We start from the raw sequence: 20274 nt of genomic DNA, 5'->3' as shown, positions 1-20274 counted from the left end.
GAGGTGGCTGAATGGTTTAGGCGATGGACTGCAAATCTATTGTGATATGCACTAGATGGTTCAATGTCGCACAACATTTATTCATTTAGAAAACCTGCAGAATGTTGGCGCAAATCTGACTTCCACCAACAAGGATATTGATTCAACTGTCATAAACTTGAAATGACATCCAGCCCCTAAACTAAATGAATTCCACATGCTCTGCATTGGCCGGGAATCGAACCCGGGTCAACTGCTTGGAAGGTAGCTATGCTCACCACTATACCACCAATGCTATGTGCCGCTCATTGGAAACATGGAGACATCGATTCATATCTTGACCTTAATTTTGCTGGAAAGTGAAAATTCTTTGACCAATCGGATCATTGGTATAGGTGTATGATTATGGCTTAGGTTGCGAGAGGTCCCTGGTTAAAAAATATATCATTTTAATCGGTACCGGTTACCTCCAGATTAGTCCCGTGACACTTGTGGGGAACGTAGGGCAAAGCGGAGAACATTGTGACAAGTGGGATCACATTAGTTTGTAGCCCAAAGGTTTTGGATTCTACAAACAGAAGTTGGCACATAGACGGTTCTGACTTCAAACGAGTCCCCTGACACTTATGGGGGACGTAGAGGAAAAGGGAGAATGCCACTGTGTTCGTGGGGGTCTCCCCTTTCCAGAGAGTGGTCATACGAATTTGTAGGTCAAACGGTTCGGAAGCTACAGCTGTTTTTGTGAGAAGACCGATTATAGGTATGTCTCATGGTTTGACAAACACCGCTCTAGGTCCACCATCTTTCACTGCAGATGCGAAGGTGTAACATAAGCAGTTATGGAGAATTTAGACAGATACGATGCGTCTCAACGTTTCTAGTTGAAAACGAATCGATTTTAATGGGTATTTTTTACATTCATTTACGTTGATTCACGCTCACAAGTATAGCACAAACACTCACATGAGGTTCTATCTTTCCAAGCACCGTGGACACGTCAATTGATATCCTCACTGTCATTGCTGCAGAAAGCAACAAAAAAAACACGTTGGTGTAAGGCTCGTTGGTCTAGGGGTATGATTCTCGCTTAGGGTGTGAGAGGTCCCGGGTTCAAATCCCGGATGAGCCCTATTGCAGATCCTTTAACAATCTCAGACAGGCAGATCTCGGGCCATTGGTCAGTGCGCCAACTGCCACCTCTTTGGCGGTGGACGAGGTGGCTGAATGGTTTAGGCGATGGACTGCAAATCTATTGTGATATGCACTAGATGGTTCAATGTCGCACAACATTTATTCATTTAGAAAACCTGCAGAATGTTGGCGCAAATCTGACTTCCACCAACAAGGATATTGATTCAACTGTCATAAACTTGAAATGACATCCAGCCCCTAAACTAAATGAATTCCACATGCTCTGCATTGGCCGGGAATCCAACCCGGGTCAACTGCTTGGAAGGCAGCTATGCTCACCACTATACCACCAATGCTATGTGCAGCTCATTAGAAACATGGAGACATCGATTCATATCTTGACCTTAATTTTGCTGGAAAGTGAAAATTCTTTGACCAATCGGATCGTTGGTATAGGTGTATGATTATGGCTTAGGTTGCGAGAGGTCCCTGGTTAAAAAATCTATCATTTTAATCGGTACCGGTTACCTCCAGATTAGTCCCGTGACACTTGTGGGGAACGTAGGGCAAAGCGGAGAACATTGTGACAAGTGGGATCACATTAGTTTGTAGCCCAAAGGTTTTGGATTCTACAAACAGAAGTTGGCACATAGACGGTTCCGACTTCAAACGAGTCCCCTGACACTTATGGGGGACGTAGAGGAAAAGGGAGAATACCACTGTGTTTGTGGGGGTCTCCCCTTTCCAGAGAGTGGTCATACGAATTTGTAGGTCAAACGGTTCGGAAGCTACAGCTGTTTTTGTGAGAAGACCGATTATAGGTATGTCTCATGGTTTGACAAACACCGCTCTAGGTCCACCATCTTTCACTGCAGATGCGAAGGTGTAACATAAGCAGTTATGGAGAATTTAGACAGATACGATGCGTCTCAACGTTTCTAGTTGAAAACGAATCGATTTTAATGGGTATTTTTTACATTCATTTACGTTGATTCACGCTCACAAGTATAGCACAAACACTCACATGAGGTTCTATCTTTCCAAGCACCGTGGACACGTCAATTGATATCCTCACTGTCATTGCTGCAGAAAGCAACAAAAAAAACACGTTGGTGTAAGGCTCGTTGGTCTAGGGGTATGATTCTCGCTTAGGGTGTGAGAGGTCCCGGGTTCAAATCCCGGATGAGCCCTATTGCAGATCCTTTAACAATCTCAGACAGGCAGATCTCGGGCCATTGGTCAGTGCGCCAACTGCCACCTCTTTGGCGGTGGACGAGGTGGCTGAATGGTTTAGGCGATGGACTGCAAATCTATTGTGATATGCACTAGATGGTTCAATGTCGCACAACATTTATTCATTTAGAAAACCTGCAGAATGTTGGCGCAAATCTGACTTCCACCAACAAGGATATTGATTCAACTGTCATAAACTTGAAATGACATCCAGCCCCTAAACTAAATGAATTCCACATGCTCTGCATTGGCCGGGAATCGAACCCGGGTCGACTGCTTGGAAGGCAGCTATGCTCACCACTATACCACCAATGCTATGTGCAGCTCATTAGAAACATGGAGACATCGATTCATATCTTGACCTTAATTTTGCTGGAAAGTGAAAATTCTTCGACCAATCGGATCATTGGTATAGGTGTATGATTATGGCTTAGGTTGCGAGAGGTCCCTGGTTAAAAAATATATCATTTTAATCGGTACCGGTTACCTCCAGATTAGTCCCGTGACACTTGTGGGGAACGTAGGGCAAAGCGGAGAACATTGTGACAAGTGGGATCACATTAGTTTGTAGCCCAAAGGTTTTGGATTCTACAAACAGAAGTTGGCACATAGACGGTTCCGACTTCAAACGAGTCCCGTGACACTTGTGGGGAACGTAGGGCAAAGCGGAGAACATTGTGACAAGTGGGATCACATTAGTTTGTAGCCCAAAGGTTTTGGATTCTACAAACAGAAGTTGGCACATAGACGGTTCCGACTTCAGACGAGTCCCCTGACACTTGTGGGGGACGTAGAGGAAAAGTGAGAATACCACTGTGTTCGTGGGGGTCTCCCCTTTCCAGAGAGTGGTCATACGAATTTGTAGGTCAAACGGTTCGGAAGCTACAGCTGTTTTTGTGAGAAGACCGATTATAGGTATGTCTCATGGTTTGACAAACACCGCTCTAGGTCCACCATCTTTCACTGCAGATGCGAAGGTGTAACATAAGCAGTTATGGAGAATTTAGACAGATACGATGCGTCTCAACGTTTCTAGTTGAAAACGAATCGATTTTAATGGGTATTTTTTACATTCATTTACGTTGATTCACGCTCACAAGTATAGCACAAACACTCACATGAGGTTCTATCTTTCCAAGCACCGTGGACACGTCAATTGATATCCTCACTGTCATTGCTGCAGAAAGCAACAAAAAAAACACGTTGGTGTAAGGCTCGTTGGTCTAGGGGTATGATTCTCGCTTAGGGTGTGAGAGGTCCCGGGTTCAAATCCCGGATGAGCCCTATTGCAGATCCTTTAACAATCTCAGACAGGCAGATCTCGGGCCATTGGTCAGTGCGCCAACTGCCACCTCTTTGGCGGTGGACGAGGTGGCTGAATGGTTTAGGCGATGGACTGCAAATCTATTGTGATATGCACTAGATGGTTCAATGTCGCACAACATTTATTCATTTAGAAAACCTGCAGAATGTTGGCGCAAATCTGACTTCCACCAACAAGGATATTGATTCAACTGTCATAAACTTGAAATGACATCCAGCCCCTAAACTAAATGAATTCCACATGCTCTGCATTGGCCGGGAATCGAACCCAGGTCAACTGCTTGGAAGGCAGCTATGCTCACCACTATACCACCAATGCTATGTGCAGCTCATTAGAAACATGGAGACATCGATTCATATCTTGACCTTAATTTTGCTGGAAAGTGAAAATTCTTCGACCAATCGGATCATTGGTATAGGTGTATGATTATGGCTTAGGTTGCGAGAGGTCCCTGGTTAAAAAATATATCATTTTAATCGGTACCGGTTACCTCCAGATTAGTCCCGTGACACTTGTGGGGAACGTAGGGCAAAGCGGAGAACATTGTGACAAGTGGGATCACATTAGTTTGTAGCCCCAAGGTTTTGGATTCTACAAACAGAAGTTGGCACATAGACGGTTCCGACTTCAAACGAGTCCCGTGACACTTGTGGGGAACGTAGGGCAAAGCGGAGAACATTGTGACAAGTGGGATCACATTAGTTTGTAGCCCAAAGGTTTTGGATTCTACAAACAGAAGTTGGCACATAGACGGTTCCGACTTCAGACGAGTCCCCTGACACTTGTGGGGGACGTACAGGAAAAGGGAGAATACCACTGTGTTTGTGGGGGTCTCCCCTTTCCAGAGAGTGGTCATACGAATTTGTAGGTCAAACGGTTCGGAAGCTACAGCTGTTTTTGTGAGAAGACCGATTATAGGTATGTCTCATGGTTTGACAAACACCGCTCTAGGTCCACCATCTTTCACTGCAGATGCGAAGGTGTAACATAAGCAGTTATGGAGAATTTAGACAGATACGATGCGTCTCAACGTTTCTAGTTGAAAACGAATCGATTTTAATGGGTATTTTTTACATTCATTTACGTTGATTCACGCTCACAAGTATAGCACAAACACTCACATGAGGTTCTATCTTTCCAAGCACCGTGGACACGTCAATTGATATCCTCACTGTCATTGCTGCAGAAAGCAACAAAAAAAACACGTTGGTGTAAGGCTCGTTGGTCTAGGGGTATGATTCTCTCTTAGGGTGTGAGTGGTCCCGGGTTCAAATCCCGGATGAGCCCTATTGCAGATCCTTTAACAATCTCAGACAGGCAGATCTCGGGCCATTGGTCAGTGCGCCAACTGCCACCTCTTTGGCGGTGGACGAGGTGGCTGAATGGTTTAGGCGATGGACTGCAAATCTATTGTGATATGCACTAGATGGTTCAATGTCGCACAACATTTATTCATTTAGAAAACCTGCAGAATGTTGGCGCAAATCTGACTTCCACCAACAAGGATATTGATTCAACTGTCATAAACTTGAAATGACATCCAGCCCCTAAACTAAATGAATTCCACATGCTCTGCATTGGCCGGGAATCGAACCCGGGTCAACTGCTTGGAAGGTAGCTATGCTCACCACTATACCACCAATGCTATGTGCCGCTCATTGGAAACATGGAGACATCGATTCATATCTTGACCTTAATTTTGCTGGAAAGTGAAAATTCTTTGACCAATCGGATCATTGGTATAGGTGTATGATTATGGCTTAGGTTGCGAGAGGTCCCTGGTTAAAAAATATATCATTTTAATCGGTACCGGTTACCTCCAGATTAGTCCCGTGACACTTGTGGGGAACGTAGGGCAAAGCGGAGAACATTGTGACAAGTGGGATCACATTAGTTTGTAGCCCAAAGGTTTTGGATTCTACAAACAGAAGTTGGCACATAGACGGTTCTGACTTCAAACGAGTCCCCTGACACTTATGGGGGACGTAGAGGAAAAGGGAGAATGCCACTGTGTTCGTGGGGGTCTCCCCTTTCCAGAGAGTGGTCATACGAATTTGTAGGTCAAACGGTTCGGAAGCTACAGCTGTTTTTGTGAGAAGACCGATTATAGGTATGTCTCATGGTTTGACAAACACCGCTCTAGGTCCACCATCTTTCACTGCAGATGCGAAGGTGTAACATAAGCAGTTATGGAGAATTTAGACGGATACGATGCGTCTCAACGTTTCTAGTTGAAAACGAATCGATTTTAATGGGTATTTTTTACATTCATTTACGTTGATTCACGCTCACAAATATAGCACAAACACTCACATGAGGTTCTATCTTTCCAAGCACCGTGGACACGTCAATCGATATCCTCACTGTCATTGCTGCAGAAAGCAACAAAAAAAACACGTTGGTGTAAGGCTCGTTGGTCTAGGGGTATGATTCTCGCTTAGGTTGTGAGAGGTCCCGGGTTCAAATCCCGGATGAGCCCTATTGCAGATCCTTTAACAATCTCAGACAGGCAGATCTCGGGCCATTGGTCAGCGCGCCAACTGCCACCTCTTTGGCGGTGGACGAGGTGGCTGAATGGTTTAGGCGATGGACTGCAAATCTATTGTGATATGCACTAGATGGTTCAATGTCGCACAACATTTATTCATTTAGAAAACCTGCAGAATGTTGGCGCAAATCTGACTTCCACCAACAAGGATATTGATTCAACTGTAATAAACTTGAAATGACATCCAGCCCCTAAACTAAATGAATTCCACATGCTCTGCATTGGCCGGGAATCGTACCCGGGTCAACTGCTTGGAAGGCAGCTATGCTCACCACTATACCACCAATGCTATGTGCAGCTCATTAGAAACATGGAGACATCGATTCATATCTTGACCTTAATTTTGCTGGAAAGTGAAAATTCTTTGACCAATCGGATCGTTGGTATAGGTGTATGATTATGGCTTAGGTTGCGAGAGGTCCCTGGTTAAAAAATCTATCATTTTAATCGGTACCGGTTACCTCCAGATTAGTCCCGTGACACTTGTGGGGAACGTAGGGCAAAGCGGAGAACATTGTGACAAGTGGGATCACATTAGTTTGTAGCCCAAAGGTTTTGGATTCTACAAACAGAAGTTGGCACATAGACGGTTCCGACTTCAGACGAGTCCCCTGACACTTGTGGGGGACGTAGAGGAAAAGGGAGAATACCACTGTGTTTGTGGGGGTCTCCCCTTTCCAGAGAGTGGTCATACGAATTTGTAGGTCAAACGGTTCGGAAGCTACAGCTGTTTTTGTGAGAAGACCGATTATAGGTATGTCTCATGGTTTGACAAACACCGCTCTAGGTCCACCATCTTTCACTGCAGATGCGAAGGTGTAACATAAGCAGTTATGGAGAATTTAGACAGATACGATGCGTCTCAACGTTTCTAGTTGAAAACGAATCGATTTTAATGGGTATTTTTTACATTCATTTACGTTGATTCACGCTCACAAGTATAGCACAAACACTCACATGAGGTTCTATCTTTCCAAGCACCGTGGACACGTCAATTGATATCCTCACTGTCATTGCTGCAGAAAGCAACAAAAAAAACACGTTGGTGTAAGGCTCGTTGGTCTAGGGGTATGATTCTCGCTTAGGGTGTGAGAGGTCCCGGGTTCAAATCCCGGATGAGCCCTATTGCAGATCCTTTAACAATCTCAGACAGGCAGATCTCTGGCCATTGGTCAGTGCGCCAACTGCCACCTCTTTGGCGGTGGACGAGGTGGCTGAATGGTTTAGGCGATGGACTGCAAATCTATTGTGATATGCACTAGATGGTTCAATGTCGCACAACATTTATTCATTTAGAAAACCTGCAGAATGTTGGCGCAAATCTGACTTCCACCAACAAGGATATTGATTCAACTGTCATACACTTGAAATGAAATCCAGCCCCTAAAATTAATGAATTCCTCATGCTCTGCATTAGCCGGGAATCGACCCCTGGTCAACTGCTTGGAAGGCAGCTATGCTCACCACTATACCACCAATGCTATGTGCAGCGCATTAGAAACATGGAGACATCGATTCATATCTTGACCTTAATTTTGCTGGAAAGTGAAAATTCTTTGACCAATCGGATCGTTGGTATAGGTGTATGATTATGGCTTAGGTTGCGAGAGGTCCCTGGTTAAAAAATATATCATTTTAATCGGTACCGGTTACCTCCAGATTAGTCCCGTGACACTTGTGGGGAACGTAGGGCAAAGCGGAGAACATTGTGACAAGTGGGATCACATTAGTTTGTAGCCCAAAGGTTTTGGATTCTACAAACAGAAGTTGGCACATAGACGGTTCCGACTTCAAACGAGTCCCCTGACACTTATGGGGGACGTAGAGGAAAAGGAAGAATGCCACTGTGTTCGTGGGGGTCTCCCCTTTCCAGAGAGTGGTCATACGAATTTGTAGGTTAAACGGTTCGGAAGCTACAGCTGTTTTTGTGAGAAGACCGATTATAGGTATGTCTCATGGTTTGACAAACACCGCTCTAGGTCCACCATCTTTCACTGCAGATGCGAAGGTGTAACATAAGCAGTTATGGAGAATTTAGACAGATACGATGCGTCTCAACGTTTCTAGTTGAAAACGAATCGATTTTAATGGGTATTTTTTACATTCATTTACGTTGATTCACGCTCACAAGTATAGCACAAACACTCACATGAGGTTCTATCTTTCCAAGCACCGTGGACACGTCAATTGATATCCTCACTGTCATTGCTGCAGAAAGCAACAAAAAAAACACGTTGGTGTAAGGCTCGTTGGTCTAGGGGTATGATTCTCTCTTAGGGTGTGAGAGGTCCCGGGTTCAAATCCCGGATGAGCCCTATTGCAGATCCTTTAACAATCTCAGACAGGCAGATCTCGGGCCATTGGTCAGTGCGCCAACTGCCACCTCTTTGGCGGTGGACGAGGTGGCTGAATGGTTTAGGCGATGGACTGCAAATCTATTGTGATATGCACTAGATGGTTCAATGTCGCACAACATTTATTCATTTAGAAAACCTGCAGAATGTTGGCGCAAATCTGACTTCCACCAACAAGGATATTGATTCAACTGTCATAAACTTGAAATGACATCCAGCCCCTAAACTAAATGAATTCCACATGCTCTGCATTGGCCGGGAATCGAACCCAGGTCAACTGCTTGGAAGGTAGCTATGCTCACCACTATACCACCAATGCTATGTGCAGCTCATTGGAAACATGGAGACATCGATTCATATCTTGACCTTAATTTTGCTGGAAAGTGAAAATTCTTTGACCAATCGGATCATTGGTATAGGTGTATGATTATGGCTTAGGTTGCGAGAGGTCCCTGGTTAAAAAATATATCATTTTAATCGGTACCGGTTACCTCCAGATTAGTCCCGTGACACTTGTGGGGAACGTAGGGCAAAGCGGAGAACATTGTGACAAGTGGGATCACATTAGTTTGTAGCCCAAAGGTTTTGGATTCTACAAACAGAAGTTGGCACATAGACGGTTCTGACTTCAAACGAGTCCCCTGACACTTATGGGGGACGTAGAGGAAAAGGGAGAATGCCACTGTGTTCGTGGGGGTCTCCCCTTTCCAGAGAGTGGTCATACGAATTTGTAGGTCAAACGGTTCGGAAGCTACAGCTGTTTTTGTGAGAAGACCGATTATAGGTATGTCTCATGGTTTGACAAACACCGCTCTAGGTCCACCATCTTTCACTGCAGATGCGAAGGTGTAACATAAGCAGTTATGGAGAATTTAGACGGATACGATGCGTCTCAACGTTTCTAGTTGAAAACGAATCGATTTTAATGGGTATTTTTTACATTCATTTACGTTGATTCACGCTCACAAGTATAGCACAAACACTCACATGAGGTTCTATCTTTCCAAGCACCGTGGACACGTCAATCGATATCCTCACTGTCATTGCTGCAGAAAGCAACAAAAAAAACACGTTGGTGTAAGGCTCGTTGGTCTAGGGGTATGATTCTCGCTTAGGTTGTGAGAGGTCCCGGGTTCAAATCCCGGATGAGCCCTATTGCAGATCCTTTAACAATCTCAGACAGGCAGATCTCGGGCCATTGGTCAGCGCGCCAACTGCCACCTCTTTGGCGGTGGACGAGGTGGCTGAATGGTTTAGGCGATGGACTGCAAATCTATTGTGATATGCACTAGATGGTTCAATGTCGCACAACATTTATTCATTTAGAAAACCTGCAGAATGTTGGCGCAAATCTGACTTCCACCAACAAGGATATTGATTCAACTGTCATAAACTTGAAATGACATCCAGCCCCTAAACTAAATGAATTCCACATGCTCTGCATTGGCCGGGAATCGTACCCGGGTCAACTGCTTGGAAGGCAGCTATGCTCACCACTATACCACCAATGCTATGTGCAGCTCATTAGAAACATGGAGACATCGATTCATATCTTGACCTTAATTTTGCTGGAAAGTGAAAATTCTTTGACCAATCGGATCGTTGGTATAGGTGTATGATTATGGCTTAGGTTGCGAGAGGTCCCTGGTTAAAAAATCTATCATTTTAATCGGTACCGGTTACCTCCAGATTAGTCCCGTGACACTTGTGGGGAACGTAGGGCAAAGCGGAGAACATTGTGACAAGTGGGATCACATTAGTTTGTAGCCCAAAGGTTTTGGATTCTACAAACAGAAGTTGGCACATAGACGGTTCCGACTTCAGACGAGTCCCCTGACACTTGTGGGGGACGTAGAGGAAAAGTGAGAATACCACTGTGTTTGTGGGGGTCTCCCCTTTCCAGAGAGTGGTCATACGAATTTGTAGGTCAAACGGTTCGGAAGCTACAGCTGTTTTTGTGAGAAGACCGATTATAGGTATGTCTCATGGTTTGACAAACACCGCTCTAGGTCCACCATCTTTCACTGCAGATGCGAAGGTGTAACATAAGCAGTTATGGAGAATTTAGACAGATACGATGCGTCTCAACGTTTCTAGTTGAAAACGAATCGATTTTAATGGGTATTTTTTACATTCATTTACGTTGATTCACGCTCACAAGTATAGCACAAACACTCACATGAGGTTCTATCTTTCCAAGCACCGTGGACACGTCAATCGATATCCTCACTGTCATTGCTGCAGAAAGCAACAAATAAACACGTTGGTGTAAGGCTCGTTGGTCTAGGGGTATGATTCTCGCTTAGTGTGTGAGAGGTCCCGGGTTCAAATCCCGGATGAGACCTATTGCAGATCCTTTAACAATCTCAGACAGGCAGATCTCGGGCCATTGGTCAGCGCGCCAACTGCCACCTCTTTGGCGGTGGACGAGGTGGCTGAATGATTTAGGCGATGGACTGCAAATCTATTGTGATATGCACTAGATGGTTCAATGTCGCACAACATTTATTCATTTAGAAAACCTGCAGAATGTTGGCGCAAATCTGACTTCCACCAACAAGGATATTGATTCAACTGTCATACACTTGAAATGACATCCAGCCCCTAAACTAAATGAATTCCACATGCTCTGCATTGGCCGGGAATCCAACCCGGGTCAACTGCTTGGAAGGCAGCTATGCTCACCACTATACCACCAATGCTATGTGCAGCTCATTAGAAACATGGAGACATCGATTCATATCTTGACCTTAATTTTGCTGGAAAGTGAAAATTCTTTGACCAATCGGATCATTGGTATAGGTGTATGATTATGGCTTAGGTTGCGAGAGGTCCCTGGTTAAAAAATATATCATTTTAATCGGTACCGGTTACCTCCAGATTAGTCCCGTGACACTTGTGGGGAACGTAGGGCAAAGCAGAGAACATTGTGACAAGTGGGATCACATTAGTTTGTAGCCCAAAGGTTTTGGATTCTACAAACAGAAGTTGGCACATAGACGGTTCCGACTTCAGACGAGTCCCCTGACACTTGTGGGGGACGTAGAGGAAAAGTGAGAATACCACTGTGTTTGTGGGGGTCTCCCCTTTCCAGAGAGTGGTCATACGAATTTGTAGGTCAAACGGTTTGGAAGCTACAGCTGTTTTTGTGAGAAGACCGATTATAGGTATGTCTCATGGTTTGACAAACACCGCTCTAGGTCCACCATCTTTCACTGCAGATGCGAAGGTGTAACATAAGCAGTTATGGAGAATTTAGACAGATACGATGCGTCTCAACGTTTCTAGTTGAAAACGAATCGATTTTAATGGGTATTTTTTACATTCATTTACGTTGATTCACGCTCACAAGTATAGCACAAACACTCACATGAGGTTCTATCTTTCCAAGCACCGTGGACACGTCAATCGATATCCTCACTGTCATTGCTGCAGAAAGCAACAAATAAACACGTTGGTGTAAGGCTCGTTGGTCTAGGGGTATGATTCTCTCTTAGGGTGTGAGAGGTCCCGGGTTCAAATCCCGGATGAGCCCTATTGCAGATCCTTTAACAATCTCAGACAGGCAGATCTCGGGCCATTGGTCAGTGCGCCAACTGCCACCTCTTTGGCGGTGGACGAGGTGGCTGAATGGTTTAGGCGATGGACTGCAAATCTATTGTGATATGCACTAGATGGTTCAATGTCGCACAACATTTATTCATTTAGAAAACCTGCAGAATGTTGGCGCAAATCTGACTTCCACCAACAAGGATATTGATTCAACTGTCATAAACTTGAAATGACATCCAGCCCCTAAACTAAATGAATTCCACATGCTCTGCATTGGCCGGGAATCGAACCCGGGTCAACTGCTTGGAAGGTAGCTATGCTCACCACTATACCACCAATGCTATGTGCAGCTCATTGGAAACATGGAGACATCGATTCATATCTTGACCTTAATTTTGCTGGAAAGTGAAAATTCTTTGACCAATCGGATCATTGGTATAGGTGTATGATTATGGCTTAGGTTGCGAGAGGTCCCTGGTTAAAAAATATATCATTTTAATCGGTACCGGTTACCTCCAGATTAGTCCCGTGACACTTGTGGGGAACGTAGGGCAAAGCGGAGAACATTGTGACAAGTGGGATCACATTAGTTTGTAGCCCAAAGGTTTTGGATTCTACAAACAGAAGTTGGCACATAGACGGTTCTGACTTCAAACGAGTCCCCTGACACTTATGGGGGACGTAGAGGAAAAGGGAGAATGCCACTGTGTTCGTGGGGGTCTCCCCTTTCCAGAGAGTGGTCATACGAATTTGTAGGTCAAACGGTTCGGAAGCTACAGCTGTTTTTGTGAGAAGACCGATTATAGGTATGTCTCATGGTTTGACAAACACCGCTCTAGGTCCACCATCTTTCACTGCAGATGCGAAGGTGTAACATAAGCAGTTATGGAGAATTTAGACGGATACGATGCGTCTCAACGTTTCTAGTTGAAAACGAATCGATTTTAATGGGTATTTTTTACATTCATTTACGTTGATTCACGCTCACAAGTATAGCACAAACACTCACATGAGGTTCTATCTTTCCAAGCACCGTGGACACGTCAATCGATATCCTCACTGTCATTGCTGCAGAAAGCAACAAAAAAAACACGTTGGTGTAAGGCTCGTTGGTCTAGGGGTATGATTCTCGCTTAGGTTGTGAGAGGTCCCGGGTTCAAATCCCGGATGAGACCTATTGCAGATCCTTTAACAATCTCAGACAGGCAGATCTCGGGCCATTGGTCAGCGCGCCAACTGCCACCTCTTTGGCGGTGGACGAGGTGGCTGAATGATTTAGGCGATGGACTGCAAATCTATTGTGATATGCACTAGATGGTTCAATGTCGCACAACATTTATTCATTTAGAAAACCTGCAGAATGTTGGCGCAAATCTGACTTCCACCAACAAGGATATTGATTCAACTGTCATACACTTGAAATGACATCCAGCCCCTAAACTAAATGAATTCCACATGCTCTGCATTGGCCGGGAATCCAACCCGGGTCAACTGCTTGGAAGGCAGCTATGCTCACCACTATACCACCAATGCTATGTGCAGCTCATTAGAAACATGGAGACATCGATTCATATCTTGACCTTAATTTTGCTGGAAAGTGAAAATTCTTTGACCAATCGGATCATTGGTATAGGTGTATGATTATGGCTTAGGTTGCGAGAGGTCCCTGGTTAAAAAATATATCATTTTAATCGGTACCGGTTACCTCCAGATTAGTCCCGTGACACTTGTGGGGAACGTAGGGCAAAGCAGAGAACATTGTGACAAGTGGGATCACATTAGTTTGTAGCCCAAAGGTTTTGGATTCTACAAACAGAAGTTGGCACATAGACGGTTCCGACTTCAGACGAGTCCCCTGACACTTGTGGGGGACGTAGAGGAAAAGTGAGAATACCACTGTGTTTGTGGGGGTCTCCCCTTTCCAGAGAGTGGTCATACGAATTTGTAGGTCAAACGGTTTGGAAGCTACAGCTGTTTTTGTGAGAAGACCGATTATAGGTATGTCTCATGGTTTGACAAACACCGCTCTAGGTCCACCATCTTTCACTGCAGATGCGAAGGTGTAACATAAGCAGTTATGGAGAATTTAGACAGATACGATGCGTCTCAACGTTTCTAGTTGAAAACGAATCGATTTTAATGGGTATTTTTTACATTCATTTACGTTGATTCACGCTCACAAGTATAGCACAAACACTCACATGAGGTTCTATCTTTCCAAGCACCGTGGACACGTCAATCGATATCCTCACTGTCATTGCTGCAGAAAGCAACAAATAAACACGTTGGTGTAAGGCTCGTTGGTCTAGGGGTATGATTCTCTCTTAGGGTGTGAGAGGTCCCGGGTTCAAATCCCGGATGAGCCCTATTGCAGATCCTTTAACAATCTCAGACAGGCAGATCTCGGGCCATTGGTCAGTGCGCCAACTGCCACCTCTTTGGCGGTGGACGAGGTGGCTGAATGGTTTAGGCGATGGACTGCAAATCTATTGTGATATGCACTAGATGGTTCAATGTCGCACAACATTTATTCATTTAGAAAACCTGCAGAATGTTGGCGCAAATCTGACTTCCACCAACAAGGATATTGATTCAACTGTCATAAACTTGAAATGACATCCAGCCCCTAAACTAAATGAATTCCACATGCTCTGCATTGGCCGGGAATCGAACCCGGGTCAACTGCTTGGAAGGTAGCTATGCTCACCACTATACCACCAATGCTATGTGCAGCTCATTGGAAACATGGAGACATCGATTCATATCTTGACCTTAATTTTGCTGGAAAGTGAAAATTCTTTGACCAATCGGATCATTGGTATAGGTGTATGATTATGGCTTAGGTTGCGAGAGGTCCCTGGTTAAAAAATATATCATTTTAATCGGTACCGGTTACCTCCAGATTAGTCCCGTGACACTTGTGGGGAACGTAGGGCAAAGCGGAGAACATTGTGACAAGTGGGATCACATTAGTTTGTAGCCCAAAGGTTTTGGATTCTACAAACAGAAGTTGGCACATAGACGGTTCTGACTTCAAACGAGTCCCCTGACACTTATGGGAGACGTAGAGGAAAAGGGAGAATGCCACTGTGTTCGTGGGGGTCTCCCCTTTCCAGAGAGTGGTCATACGAATTTGTAGGTCAAACGGTTCGGAAGCTACAGCTGTTTTTGTGAGAAGACCGATTATAGGTATGTCTCATGGTTTGACAAACACCGCTCTAGGTCCACCATCTTTCACTGCAGATGCGAAGGTGTAACATAAGCAGTTATGGAGAATTTAGACGGATACGATGCGTCTCAACGTTTCTAGTTGAAAACGAATCGATTTTAATGGGTATTTTTTACATTCATTTACGTTGATTCACGCTCACAAGTATAGCACAAACACTCACATGAGGTTCTATCTTTCCAAGCACCGTGGACACGTCAATCGATATCCTCACTGTCATTGCTGCAGAAAGCAACAAAAAAAACACGTTGGTGTAAGGCTCGTTGGTCTAGGGGTATGATTCTCGCTTAGGTTGTGAGAGGTCCCGGGTTCAAATCCCGGATGAGCCCTATTGCAGATCCTTTAACAATCTCAGACAGGCAGATCTCGGGCCATTGGTCAGCGCGCCAACTGCCACCTCTTTGGCGGTGGACGAGGTGGCTGAATGGTTTAGGCGATGGACTGCAAATCTATTGTGATATGCACTAGATGGTTCAATGTCGCACAACATTTATTCATTTAGAAAACCTGCAGAATGTTGGCGCAAATCTGACTTCCACCAACAAGGATATTGATTCAACTGTCATAAACTTGAAATGACATCCAGCCCCTAAACTAAATGAATTCCACATGCTCTGCATTGGCCGGGAATCGTACCCGGGTCAACTGCTTGGAAGGCAGCTATGCTCACCACTATACCACCAATGCTATGTGCAGCTCATTAGAAACATGGAGACATCGATTCATATCTTGACCTTAATTTTGCTGGAAAGTGAAAATTCTTTGACCAATCGGATCGTTGGTATAGGTGTATGATTATGGCTTAGGTTGCGAGAGGTCCCTGGTTAAAAAATCTATCATTTTAATCGGTACCGGTTACCTCCAGATTAGTCCCGTGACACTTGTGGGGAACGTAGGGCAAAGCGGAGAACATTGTGACAAGTGGGATCACATTAGTTTGTAGCCCAAAGGTTTTGGATTCTACAAACAGAAGTTGGCACATAGACGGTTCCGACTTCAGACGAGTCCCCTGACACTTGTGGGGGACGTAGAGGAAAAGTGAGAATACCACTGTGTTTGTGGGGGTCTCCCCTTTCCAGAGAGTGGTCATACGAATTTGTAGGTCAAACGGTTCGGAAGCTACAGCTGTTTTTGTGAGAAGACCGATTATAGGTATGTCTCATGGTTTGACAAACACCGCTCTAGGTCCACCATCTTTCACTGCAGATGCGAAGGTGTAACATAAGCAGTTATGGAGAATTTAGACAGATACGATGCGTCTCAACGTTTCTAGTTGAAAACGAATCGATTTTAATGGGTATTTTTTACATTCATTTACGTTGATTCACGCTCACAAGTATAGCACAAACACTCACATGAGGTTCTATCTTTCCAAGCACCGTGGACACGTCAATCGATATCCTCACTGTCATTGCTGCAGAAAGCAACAAATAAACACGTTGGTGTAAGGCTCGTTGGTCTAGGGGTATGATTCTCGCTTAGTGTGTGAGAGGTCCCGGGTTCAAATCCCGGATGAGCCCTATTGCAGATCCTTTAACAATCTCAGACAGGCAGATCTCGGGCCATTGGTCAGTGCGCCAACTGCCACCTCTTTGGCGGTGGACGAGGTGGCTGAATGGTTTAGGCAATGGACTGCAGATCTATTGTGATATGCACTAGATGGTTCAATGTCGCACAACATTTATTCATTTAGAAAACCTGCAGAATGTTGGCGCAAATCTGACTTCCACCAACAAGGATATTGATTCAACTGTCATACACTTGAAATGACATCCAGCCCCTAAACTAAATGAATTCCACATGCTCTGCATTGGCCGGGAATCCAACCCGGGTCAACTGCTTGGAAGGCAGCTATGCTCACCACTATACCATCAATGCTATGTGCAGCTCATTAGAAACATGGAGACATCGATTCATATCTTGACCTTAATTTTGCTGGAAAGTGAAAATTCTTTGACCAATCGGATCGTTGGTATAGGTGTATGATTATGGCTTAGGTTGCGAGAGGTCCCTGGTTAAAAAATCTATCATTTTAATCGGTACCGGTTACCTCCAGATTAGTCCCGTGACACTTGTGGGGAACGTAGGGCAAAGCGGAGAACATTGTGACAAGTGGGATCACATTAGTTTGTAGCCCAAAGGTTTTGGATTCTACAAACAGAAGTTGGCACATAGACGGTTCCGACTTCAGACGAGTCCCCTGACACTTGTGGGGGACGTAGAGGAAAAGTGAGAATACCACTGTGTTTGTGGGGGTCTCCCCTTTCCAGAGAGTGGTCATACGAATTTGTAGGTCAAACGGTTCGGAAGCTACAGCTGTTTTTGTGAGAAAACCGATTATAGGTATGTCTCATGGTTTGACAAACACCGCTCTAGGTCCACCATCTTTCACTGCAGATGCGAAGGTGTAACATAAGCAGTTATGGAGAATTTAGACGGATACGATGCGTCTCAACGTTTCTAGTTGAAAACGAATCGATTTTAATGGGTATTTTTTACATTCATTTACGTTGATTCACGCTCACAAGTATAGCACAAACACTCACATGAGGTTCTATCTTTCCAAGCACCGTGGACACGTCAATCGATATCCTCACTGTCATTGCTGCAGAAAGCAACAAATAAACACGTTGGTGTAAGGCTCGTTGGTCTAGGGGTATGATTCTCGCTTAGTGTGTGAGAGGTCCCGGGTTCAAATCCCGGATGAGACCTATTGCAGATCCTTTAACAATCTCAGACAGGCAGATCTCGGGCCATTGGTCAGCGCGCCAACTGCCACCTCTTTGGCGGTGGACGAGGTGGCTGAATGATTTAGGCGATGGACTGCAAATCTATTGTGATATGCACTAGATGGTTCAATGTCGCACAACATTTATTCATTTAGAAAACCTGCAGAATGTTGGCGCAAATCTGACTTCCACCAACAAGGATATTGATTCAACTGTCATACACTTGAAATGACATCCAGCCCCTAAACTAAATGATTTCCACATGCTCTGCATTGGCCGGGAATCCAACCCGGGTCAACTGCTTGGAAGGCAGCTATGCTCACCACTATACCACCAATGCTATGTGCAGCTCATTGGAAACATGGAGACATCGATTCATATCTTGACCTTAATTTTGCTGGAAAGTGAAAATTCTTTGACCAATCGGATCATTGGTATAGGTGTATGATTATGGCTTAGGTTGCGAGAGGTCCCTGGTTAAAAAATATATCATTTTAATCGGTACCGGTTACCTCCAGATTAGTCCCGTGACACTTGTGGGGAACGTAGGGCAAAGCGGAGAACATTGTGACAAGTGGGATCACATTAGTTTGTAGCCCAAAGGTTTTGGATTCTACAAACAGAAGTTGGCACATAGACGGTTCTGACTTCAAACGAGTCCCCTGACACTTATGGGGGACGTAGAGGAAAAGGGAGAATGCCACTGTGTTCGTGGGGGTCTCCCCTTTCCAGAGAGTGGTCATACGAATTTGTAGGTCAAACGGTTCGGAAGCTACAGCTGTTTTTGTGAGAAGACCGATTATAGGTATGTCTCATGGTTTGACAAACACCGCTCTAGGTCCACCATCTTTCACTGCAGATGCGAAGGTGTAACATAAGCAGTTATGGAGAATTTAGACGGATACGATGCGTCTCAACGTTTCTAGTTGAAAACGAATCGATTTTAATGGGTATTTTTTACATTCATTTACGTTGATTCACGCTCACAAGTATAGCACAAACACTCACATGAGGTTCTATCTTTCCAAGCACCGTGGACACGTCAATCGATATCCTCACTGTCATTGCTGCAGAAAGCAACAAAAAAAACACGTTGGTGTAAGGCTCGTTGGTCTAGGGGTATGATTCTCGCTTAGGTTGTGAGAGGTCCCGGGTTCAAATCCCGGATGAGCCCTATTGCAGATCCTTTAACAATCTCAGACAGGCAGATCTCGGGCCATTGGTCAGCGCGCCAACTGCCACCTCTTTGGCGGTGGACGAGGTGGCTGAATGGTTTAGGCGATGGACTGCAAATCTATTGTGATATGCACTAGATGGTTCAATGTCGCACAACATTTATTCATTTAGAAAACCTGCAGAATGTTGGCGCAAATCTGACTTCCACCAACAAGGATATTGATTCAACTGTCATAAACTTGAAATGACATCCAGCCCCTAAACTAAATGAATTCCACATGCTCTGCATTGGCCGGGAATCGTACCCGGGTCAACTGCTTGGAAGGCAGCTATGCTCACCACTATACCACCAATGCTATGTGCAGCTCATTAGAAACATGGAGACATCGATTCATATCTTGACCTTAATTTTGCTGGAAAGTGAAAATTCTTTGACCAATCGGATCGTTGGTATAGGTGTATGATTATGGCTTAGGTTGCGAGAGGTCCCTGGTTAAAAAATCTATCATTTTAATCGGTACCGGTTACCTCCAGATTAGTCCCGTGACACTTGTGGGGAACGTAGGGCAAAGCGGAGAACATTGTGACAAGTGGGATCACATTAGTTTGTAGCCCAAAGGTTTTGGATTCTACAAACAGAAGTTGGCACATAGACGGTTCCGACTTCAGACGAGTCCCCTGACACTTGTGGGGGACGTAGAGGAAAAGTGAGAATACCACTGTGTTTGTGGGGGTCTCCCCTTTCCAGAGAGTGGTCATACGAATTTGTAGGTCAAACGGTTCGGAAGCTACAGCTGTTTTTGTGAGAAGACCGATTATAGGTATGTCTCATGGTTTGACAAACACCGCTCTAGGTCCACCATCTTTCACTGCAGATGCGAAGGTGTAACATAAGCAGTTATGGAGAATTTAGACAGATACGATGCGTCTCAACGTTTCTAGTTGAAAACGAATCGATTTTAATGGGTATTTTTTACATTCATTTACGTTGATTCACGCTCACAAGTATAGCACAAACA

The 20274-nt window shown here is 44.7% G+C and overlaps 32 non-coding genes across 32 annotated transcripts; 15 read left to right on the top strand and 17 right to left on the bottom strand.

The window, feature by feature from the left end:
* Positions 1–202: 202 nt before the first annotated feature.
* On the bottom strand, positions 203–274 carry trnag-ucc (transfer RNA glycine (anticodon UCC)). Its single transcript has one exon. It is a non-coding gene; the product is annotated as a tRNA-Gly (tRNA).
* A 762-nt stretch (positions 275–1036) lies between these two features.
* trnap-agg (transfer RNA proline (anticodon AGG)) lies at positions 1037–1108 on the top strand. Its single transcript has one exon. It is a non-coding gene; the product is annotated as a tRNA-Pro (tRNA).
* Positions 1109–1394: 286 nt separating this feature from the next.
* Positions 1395–1466, bottom strand: trnag-ucc (transfer RNA glycine (anticodon UCC)). The gene has a single exon. It is a non-coding gene; the product is annotated as a tRNA-Gly (tRNA).
* Positions 1467–2228: 762 nt separating this feature from the next.
* On the top strand, positions 2229–2300 carry trnap-agg (transfer RNA proline (anticodon AGG)). The gene has a single exon. It is a non-coding gene; the product is annotated as a tRNA-Pro (tRNA).
* Positions 2301–2586: 286 nt separating this feature from the next.
* On the bottom strand, positions 2587–2658 carry trnag-ucc (transfer RNA glycine (anticodon UCC)). Its single transcript has one exon. It is a non-coding gene; the product is annotated as a tRNA-Gly (tRNA).
* An 897-nt stretch (positions 2659–3555) lies between these two features.
* Positions 3556–3627, top strand: trnap-agg (transfer RNA proline (anticodon AGG)). Its single transcript has one exon. It is a non-coding gene; the product is annotated as a tRNA-Pro (tRNA).
* A 286-nt stretch (positions 3628–3913) lies between these two features.
* Positions 3914–3985, bottom strand: trnag-ucc (transfer RNA glycine (anticodon UCC)). The gene has a single exon. It is a non-coding gene; the product is annotated as a tRNA-Gly (tRNA).
* Positions 3986–4882: 897 nt separating this feature from the next.
* trnap-agg (transfer RNA proline (anticodon AGG)) lies at positions 4883–4954 on the top strand. Its single transcript has one exon. It is a non-coding gene; the product is annotated as a tRNA-Pro (tRNA).
* A 286-nt stretch (positions 4955–5240) lies between these two features.
* Positions 5241–5312, bottom strand: trnag-ucc (transfer RNA glycine (anticodon UCC)). Its single transcript has one exon. It is a non-coding gene; the product is annotated as a tRNA-Gly (tRNA).
* Positions 5313–6074: 762 nt separating this feature from the next.
* trnap-agg (transfer RNA proline (anticodon AGG)) lies at positions 6075–6146 on the top strand. The gene has a single exon. It is a non-coding gene; the product is annotated as a tRNA-Pro (tRNA).
* A 286-nt stretch (positions 6147–6432) lies between these two features.
* On the bottom strand, positions 6433–6504 carry trnag-ucc (transfer RNA glycine (anticodon UCC)). Its single transcript has one exon. It is a non-coding gene; the product is annotated as a tRNA-Gly (tRNA).
* A 762-nt stretch (positions 6505–7266) lies between these two features.
* Positions 7267–7338, top strand: trnap-agg (transfer RNA proline (anticodon AGG)). The gene has a single exon. It is a non-coding gene; the product is annotated as a tRNA-Pro (tRNA).
* A 286-nt stretch (positions 7339–7624) lies between these two features.
* trnag-ucc (transfer RNA glycine (anticodon UCC)) lies at positions 7625–7696 on the bottom strand. The gene has a single exon. It is a non-coding gene; the product is annotated as a tRNA-Gly (tRNA).
* A 762-nt stretch (positions 7697–8458) lies between these two features.
* trnap-agg (transfer RNA proline (anticodon AGG)) lies at positions 8459–8530 on the top strand. Its single transcript has one exon. It is a non-coding gene; the product is annotated as a tRNA-Pro (tRNA).
* Positions 8531–8816: 286 nt separating this feature from the next.
* Positions 8817–8888, bottom strand: trnag-ucc (transfer RNA glycine (anticodon UCC)). The gene has a single exon. It is a non-coding gene; the product is annotated as a tRNA-Gly (tRNA).
* Positions 8889–9650: 762 nt separating this feature from the next.
* Positions 9651–9722, top strand: trnap-agg (transfer RNA proline (anticodon AGG)). Its single transcript has one exon. It is a non-coding gene; the product is annotated as a tRNA-Pro (tRNA).
* Positions 9723–10008: 286 nt separating this feature from the next.
* Positions 10009–10080, bottom strand: trnag-ucc (transfer RNA glycine (anticodon UCC)). The gene has a single exon. It is a non-coding gene; the product is annotated as a tRNA-Gly (tRNA).
* Positions 10081–10841: 761 nt separating this feature from the next.
* trnat-agu (transfer RNA threonine (anticodon AGU)) lies at positions 10842–10914 on the top strand. Its single transcript has one exon. It is a non-coding gene; the product is annotated as a tRNA-Thr (tRNA).
* Positions 10915–11199: 285 nt separating this feature from the next.
* Positions 11200–11271, bottom strand: trnag-ucc (transfer RNA glycine (anticodon UCC)). The gene has a single exon. It is a non-coding gene; the product is annotated as a tRNA-Gly (tRNA).
* Positions 11272–12032: 761 nt separating this feature from the next.
* On the top strand, positions 12033–12104 carry trnap-agg (transfer RNA proline (anticodon AGG)). Its single transcript has one exon. It is a non-coding gene; the product is annotated as a tRNA-Pro (tRNA).
* Positions 12105–12390: 286 nt separating this feature from the next.
* Positions 12391–12462, bottom strand: trnag-ucc (transfer RNA glycine (anticodon UCC)). The gene has a single exon. It is a non-coding gene; the product is annotated as a tRNA-Gly (tRNA).
* Positions 12463–13582: 1120 nt separating this feature from the next.
* Positions 13583–13654, bottom strand: trnag-ucc (transfer RNA glycine (anticodon UCC)). The gene has a single exon. It is a non-coding gene; the product is annotated as a tRNA-Gly (tRNA).
* A 761-nt stretch (positions 13655–14415) lies between these two features.
* Positions 14416–14487, top strand: trnap-agg (transfer RNA proline (anticodon AGG)). Its single transcript has one exon. It is a non-coding gene; the product is annotated as a tRNA-Pro (tRNA).
* Positions 14488–14773: 286 nt separating this feature from the next.
* trnag-ucc (transfer RNA glycine (anticodon UCC)) lies at positions 14774–14845 on the bottom strand. Its single transcript has one exon. It is a non-coding gene; the product is annotated as a tRNA-Gly (tRNA).
* A 762-nt stretch (positions 14846–15607) lies between these two features.
* trnap-agg (transfer RNA proline (anticodon AGG)) lies at positions 15608–15679 on the top strand. The gene has a single exon. It is a non-coding gene; the product is annotated as a tRNA-Pro (tRNA).
* Positions 15680–15965: 286 nt separating this feature from the next.
* trnag-ucc (transfer RNA glycine (anticodon UCC)) lies at positions 15966–16037 on the bottom strand. The gene has a single exon. It is a non-coding gene; the product is annotated as a tRNA-Gly (tRNA).
* A 761-nt stretch (positions 16038–16798) lies between these two features.
* trnat-agu (transfer RNA threonine (anticodon AGU)) lies at positions 16799–16870 on the top strand. Its single transcript has one exon. It is a non-coding gene; the product is annotated as a tRNA-Thr (tRNA).
* Positions 16871–17156: 286 nt separating this feature from the next.
* trnag-ucc (transfer RNA glycine (anticodon UCC)) lies at positions 17157–17228 on the bottom strand. The gene has a single exon. It is a non-coding gene; the product is annotated as a tRNA-Gly (tRNA).
* A 761-nt stretch (positions 17229–17989) lies between these two features.
* On the top strand, positions 17990–18062 carry trnat-agu (transfer RNA threonine (anticodon AGU)). Its single transcript has one exon. It is a non-coding gene; the product is annotated as a tRNA-Thr (tRNA).
* A 285-nt stretch (positions 18063–18347) lies between these two features.
* On the bottom strand, positions 18348–18419 carry trnag-ucc (transfer RNA glycine (anticodon UCC)). Its single transcript has one exon. It is a non-coding gene; the product is annotated as a tRNA-Gly (tRNA).
* A 762-nt stretch (positions 18420–19181) lies between these two features.
* Positions 19182–19253, top strand: trnap-agg (transfer RNA proline (anticodon AGG)). The gene has a single exon. It is a non-coding gene; the product is annotated as a tRNA-Pro (tRNA).
* Positions 19254–19539: 286 nt separating this feature from the next.
* Positions 19540–19611, bottom strand: trnag-ucc (transfer RNA glycine (anticodon UCC)). The gene has a single exon. It is a non-coding gene; the product is annotated as a tRNA-Gly (tRNA).
* Between the last annotated feature and the right edge of the window lie 663 nt (positions 19612–20274).

This window comes from Salvelinus alpinus, chromosome 28 (genome assembly GCF_045679555.1).
Source record: "Salvelinus alpinus chromosome 28, SLU_Salpinus.1, whole genome shotgun sequence".
NCBI classification, from domain to species: Eukaryota; Metazoa; Chordata; class Actinopteri; order Salmoniformes; family Salmonidae; genus Salvelinus; species Salvelinus alpinus.
Note: the sequence above shows the minus strand (reverse complement) of the source record. Positions and strands in the feature narration are given on the sequence as shown.